The sequence below is a fragment of the Myotis brandtii genome, unplaced genomic scaffold, assembly GCF_000412655.1.
Source record: "Myotis brandtii unplaced genomic scaffold, ASM41265v1 scaffold115, whole genome shotgun sequence".
NCBI lineage: Eukaryota > Metazoa > Chordata > Mammalia > Chiroptera > Vespertilionidae > Myotis > Myotis brandtii.
In genome coordinates this window covers 6,196,992-6,203,439 of record NW_005353967.1, presented here as the reverse complement: position 1 = coordinate 6,203,439, position 6,448 = coordinate 6,196,992, and the positions used below count along the sequence as shown (strand labels likewise).

At 54.0% G+C, this 6,448-nt stretch overlaps 1 long non-coding RNA gene across 1 annotated transcript; it reads left to right on the top strand.

The window, feature by feature from the left end:
• The first annotated feature begins 330 nt into the window (after positions 1–330).
• LOC106723631 lies at positions 331–4,287 on the top strand. The gene is made up of 3 exons (XR_001359343.1): positions 331–577; positions 1,694–2,276; positions 4,188–4,287. It is a non-coding gene; the product is annotated as an uncharacterized LOC106723631 (long non-coding RNA).
• The last annotated feature ends 2,161 nt before the right edge of the window (positions 4,288–6,448 follow it).

The following is a 6,448-nucleotide window of genomic DNA, read 5'->3' as shown; positions in this document are numbered from 1 at the left end:
CTAAGAATCAAGTGAATAAATAATCTGATGTACAGAATGAACTGGTGATTATAAGGAATCAGGGACATAGAAAGGGAATGGACTGACTATTCTTGGGGGGGGGGGAAGGGAAATGGGAGATGCGGGAAGAGACTGGACAAAAATCGTGCCCCTATGGATGAGGACAGCGGGTGGGGAGTGAGGGCGGAGGGTGGGGCAGGAACTGGGAGGAGGGGAGTTATGGGGGGGGGAAAAAGAGGAACAAATGTAATCTGAACAATAAAGATTTAATAAAAAAAGAAAAAAAAAAAAAAGAAATGGGCCTCACAGGGAGTCAGCCTTGCTGGCGGGATCCCAGGCAGAGCGAGTGCAGAAATGATGTAACACAAACATGCACACCACGCACACACACACACACACACGCACACACACACACCGCATCGCACACACAGAGCCATGCCCACACAGAAGCAAAGGACCGTGACTAAGTGGTCCTAGCCACCAGGCGACCTGGAGCCTTGTCCCAGCTCTGGATAAACAGGAAGGATGTGGCACAGGGACATCTGTACCTGTCTGTGGCCATCCTTGTATTTAAAAGGTAAGATTTTTATACATTGATGAGGCTTTTGACCTGTTGTGTGTGGCCCCGTGTCATGTAATCAAATGTACCCGTCCTGCTGGACACTGGAAAGGAGAAGGAAGGCCAGGGCAGTTCCCAGCCTCCCACTGTGACTCACGACCCAGGGCTCCTCCCCAAGGTGTCGGGCTGGGTCCTAACCCACACCCTGGGGAGTGGGACAGCCACTCCAGCCCACCTGGCCCTTGGGCAGCAGGAGCTCCTCACACTCGCCTGAGGCCTGAGGCCTGAGGCCGCTGTCCCTGGGGGCTGCTGCCTTACCTGCCTCACAGCCATAGTGTGAATGTGGACCCATGGGAGTGCTGTGTGCAGCCTGTGTTGGGAGCACCCAGGGCACTGAAAGAGCATCTGAGATGAAAAGCAACATCAATGAGAATGGGTTCTAGCCTGTTTCAGCCATGTGCTTCTGCAGAGGGGCCAAGCTTTCGTTTCTCTTCCCCTAGAAACTAAGATGAGAACAGATGGTTTATAATTATTTCTGGAAAGTGAAAAGGGCCACCCACTGAAGCCTATTTGCAGCTCGAGGAGCAGGAGGAGGGGCCCCCAGTGACACCCCCAGCTGCTCGCTCAGGTGGGGGGAGCTCTGTGGAGCAGAACCCCATCCCCTCCCTGGGCAGTCTTGATCGAGTGCTTTTGTTTTTGTTGCCTTTGGGCCTGGCTATCTTTCCTGATTCACTCCACCTGGCTCTTACTGCATTCTTCCACATTCCCTCCAAACCTGGGTCACAGTTGTAGGATATAAACTTACACTTGTGTATATTCTAGTGGAAATATTCATCCTTTTGCATGGGTTTGCTCGAATGCCATCAAAATCAGCTTTAAAACAAGTCCTGTATGTCTCCCAGGGCTCACACTCATTCTGAGTTTCATGTAAAACATTTAAGTCTGACATAATGATAAAGCGGAGGAGACACAGCCCAGAACTTTAAACCTCACAGGCGAGGAACTTGGAGGCCAGAGTGCAGCGTGCATTAAATGGACGTCCACCGCGTTTCCTCTAACATTAGCTGGGGCAGTTTGAGGAATCCTGCTCTCCCTTCGTATCATCCAGGATGTGTTTTGTGTTATTTTCCGCAGGTGTGGCTTTTCTTCACACCTCTGCAGTGGGCACTCTCCCTGTCCGCCCATCTTCCCCGGAGATCTCACCCTCACCAGTGTCACTCCCACTCATGTTCTGAGGACTCTTCAGGATGCTCCTGTCTCCAGCTTCAACACGGAGCATCCGATGGCCAACAGCCTCCCCTGTGTCCCCCGCAGCACCCTCCGAGGGCGTTGGTTAACTTGTGGACTTTATCCTCTGGAGTGCGGGCTGCTTTTAGTGACTCACAGAAAAGGCAATGGGACGCCACCTCCACGGCTGGTTAGAGGGGCTGGCTTCCTTCCCCCGACTGCCCTCTCTCACGCCCTCTCATTTGCTCAGCTGCCCTGTTATGAGAGGCTCCGTCATGTTGGAACATCGATGTGATGAGGACTAGAAGGAGGCCCCTGGCTGACAACTCGTGAGGACCGCCCCTGCCCACAACCTGGTGATGAGCTTGGAGAGGTCCTCCCAGTCGGGTGAGACCACAGGCCCCGCCAGCACCTTGATGAAGCTTCTCGAAGATCCAGGGCCAGAGCACCCAGCTGAGCTGAACTGGACCCCTGACCCGGACACTGGGAGGTAATAAGCGTATTGGTTTAAGTGGCTGCATTTTAGGGTAATTCTACTATAATATCCCAACGTTTTCCTGGAAATCTGCTCTTTGATGTCCAAATGCCCTAGAATAAACGTGTTTAGTCCTGAACTCAGTATGCATCTCCTCCTGTGAGTCCCCACTTGCGGGTTCAATGCCCAGTTAGGGCACATCAAGAATCAACCAATGAATGCATAAGTGAGTGGGACAACAAATCTCTCCTCTCAAAACCAATAAATTAAAAAAAAAAGTATCAGCTGCAGCAGAAGCAGACATGGCTCAGAGTGGGCAACTGTGGCCCTGACAACACTGTGACCAATGCCTGTCCCTAAGGCAGGGGACTCGGACGGCCCAGGTGGCTGAGGACAAATGCCTAAGTGTCCCCATGGCGTGGGCAACCTGTATGCTGCCCCGGTTGCATTGCTAATCTCAGCCCTCTCTCTCCCACTCTGTCCTTTGAACATTTCTTTCTGGAACTCTAGGTGACATCACTGATTTGTGATCACCACTGACCACACCTATAGCTTTATGCTGCCTCACAACATACAAACATGACCTCATTTAATCCCCACAAGATGTTGCCAGGAGGGGGGCCACCCCCTGTTCACAAATAGGGAAACTGAGTCTCAGAGATGGGGTGTTACCTGCCCAACACACCTGAGTCCACCTAGAACGTCGGTGCAGCCCACAAGCCACCTGCTTTTCCCTGCTCCCTCTTATTCAGGCCAGAGCTCCCTTCAAGCTACAATTCCCTCGGTCCCCTAACCCTGAAGCCCTGGAATCATGAAAAATGAGCCTTCTGGGCTCAGCCTAGAGTCAGGCAACGACCTTGAACAGAATCAGCTGGTGGGGCTCCTCAGTGCCATGCTACCATCAAGGGCCCCGGGAGGGGCACATAACCAGGAGTGCACCATGAAGGGTGCCCAGACCACATGCGGTGCCCACAGGCAGGCCCGGAGGAGCTTGACCCCTTTGTGGCCCATACACACATCAGGGCCACAAATGATTAGGCTGTCTCGTGTCTGTCCTCAAAGGACATGGAGAATGATCTGTCCCCCCAAAAAGTAAATTCTGGATAGCACTTCTTGGAATATGCTTTCACAAAAACATCTTCCTTTCGTCCTTGTGCCATTATAATATTAAAACACACACACACACACACACACACACAATTCCTTTGCATCTTCAATGTTAAACAATGTCTTGTTCACTGGAAATGTAGTTGATCCCATTTTTTTTTTTAATAGAACTTCTTGAAGTTTCTTTACACAAATCTTTAGGCGGAGGGTTAAATGTGAGTGTTCTCAGAGGGTCGGGTGGATGTGGGACGGCGCCCAGGGTAAGACGTGGCCTTGAGGAGGCTCCACTGTCCCTCTGAGGTGTCCCTTCTGGGTAACCCTGTGCTGGCTGACTCTCCTATGTGAGTGCGGGTGCTCCAGGGCCTGTGCCCAAGACCCCACAGCTGTAGAGGACATAGGGCGTGGCCTCCCATACCTGGCTCTAGTCACCAGGAGCCCGGGAGGTGGGAAAGCAGGAGGTGGGCCTGCCCCACCTGCAGCTCCTCAGGGTCACCTTGGTCCCTGCAGAACTCCCTCTCACCTGGTGCAAGAGGCAGACCCTAGGATGGAGTGGGAGTGGGGGTGGGGGTGGGGGTGAGGGTTCAACCAAAAGGTCAAGCTTGTCATCGTCCTCTCCCCTCAAACATTGACAAAGAATCGTCTCCTCCTTTGATTCCTGTATTATTTTTGTACCACATCTCTCTCCAGCTTTTAACCTGGCACCATTCCTCATTCTCCTCTAGTCCTGACAGTGAAAGACACAGCCTCTCTCAGGGCCTCTGTTATATATAATTTGAGCCAAATCATATTTTAAATGCTGCTTTCCTCTCTGCCCTACAGTTGAAGGGAATGGGAGCAATTGGAGACAGATGTCGGCACCACTCAGGGGGCAATGGCCCTTGCTCTCAGTCTGACCCAGTCCCAGTCTTTGTGGGCACAATGCCCCCTCCCACTGTGTGCTCCTGCCGAGGTAAGCAGACCTCTCCTGGCTGTGTGCCAGCACCTGGTCTGTCCTGCCCACCCTGCCAGGGTTGTGGTTAAGGCTCCTTTGGAAGGGAGGGAGGTGGGCGGTGAGAGGAGGGCTCCCAGCTCCCTTCCAGGCATGCAGTTCTGCTTGGATTTGTCTGATTATGAGATCTTTGGATTTCCTTCTGCTTAAAGCATGAAACTTCTTTTCATGCAGGAACAAGTGCTGCATTTCCCATGCGGTCTCCCGTGCGTGGTGGTGGGAGCTCTGTGCAGGTTTGCTGTTGAAGGTGGGTAAGCAATGGAGCCCCTCTCTGTGCTGGGAGGCCATGCGACTGCCTGCAAAGGCTTCCCTTTCCAAGTCCTGCATGGGTTGGGGGAGGGAGCACTGGTGTTCTGGCGACACAGAGCTCTCTAAGGCCAGCAGAGCTCACAGCCCTGGTAAAGCCACAGCCCTGCACCCAGAGCTCACAGAGGAAAGGCCTCCGGTCATGGCTGGATGCTCCCTCCTGGCACAGACCCCAGCCCACATCCTCTGTGCTCAGGGCCTGGCAGGCGGAAGGCAGAGGGACCCAGGCCAAGCAGGCCAAGGACTCGTCAGCCTGGTTTGTGTCCTGTGGATAGCAGCTCCTCATCAAGCTAATGAGGGTCTCCAGCGATTTACTTTGTGAAGACGGGCTTGACACGGCATGTCCAGGGACAGCTCCATCCAAACCCGTTTCAGAACCAGACGAGGAGACCCGAGGGACACTGAGCACCCTGTGCTGGGGGATGAGACACCGCCCCCGACTGCCCATGGCCCCCAGCTCTAACCCATGAGGCCCGGCCCACAGACCCCCTCCTGGGTCCTCCTCCTTCCTTCGCCCTCCCTCCTCCCAGCCCCCTCATCAGTAATTCCCACTCCCAGTGCATCTGTTGAGCCATTTGCAGTGATGGTCAGACCCATCGATGCACTTGTTTCAGGTGCTACAATACTAGTATTTGGCTTTCGTGCTGCTGGAAGGAAAAATTTGGGAGGAGCCGCCTGTTAGCCACCTGTGCAGGTGAGGTCAGAGCCCCTCGTCTATAAGGGAGAACCAGGCAGCAGCAGCCTAAGTCAGACAGGACCTGTGCCACAGGGTACCAGGGTTTGAGGCCTGGAGGCTGTGCTAGGATCACACCCTTAGCCACTGGGCCTCCCACCCAGGCCACCCACACATGTCCCCAGGACCGCTAGGGACCCTGGGGTCCTGATCAGCTCTGCAATCCAGTGGGGGCAGAGGGCTCGCCTGAGAAACCCCAAGAAAGACATGCTCTTCTGCTCCTGGATCAGCATGAGGCCAGGGGTGGGGGTGGGGGGGGGATGGTCTGTGTGTCTGAGGGCCACAGCACCAGTCAGCTGCATGAAAACAGCCCCTGCTCTATGAGGAAACAGCACCGCAGTGGCCCTCATGGGTGGCTGGAGAATTAAATTTGGCTGCGTACCGAGTGGGTGTAGGGCCATCGGTGTTGCCTGGCCTCACACCCAGCACTCACACGGTAACCTCACAGAGAGCAATACAGATCCTGGATGACATGACGGTGTTAGGATTGGTTGAAAGGGACAGTGGTTGACCAGTAATCATGTCTAATGCTCACTTCAGCCAGATCAATGGAGACAGACACCAAGTGCAGGATGAGATGAAAAAAGAAAATTCCCGAAGAGAAAAAAGAAAACTCCCCAGTCTGCTATCAAGGAATAACTCTGCCCTAGGCCTGGTCAGCCAGAGGTGTCAGCCCTGGTGGCTGGTCTGGAGCTATGGGCCCAGCTAGTGGCAGGGACCGAGGGCAACCTCTCTTGCCCTCCATTCTACCTCAGGAAGGAAGAAACAGGGCCTGCTGGAGGGAGGCTTGCAAATTGGAGCCCTGGCCCCACAATGGGCAAACACGTGTTCCCCTAAGGGTGTGGCTCCCACACACTTCTAAGGGAAAGGCCTGCGTGCACTGGTGGGAATCAAGCCCCATGCAGAAGATGCGGGGTGGGGGTCTTTGGGCAGCAGAGACCTCTGAAAGCATGGGTGGCATTAGGAATAAAGTGTATCATCAAGAAACAAAGGAGGGAGGGGATAGGGAGGATTCAAACACCAGCCAATGAGCTTTGGGGTGAGTGGGCCGGC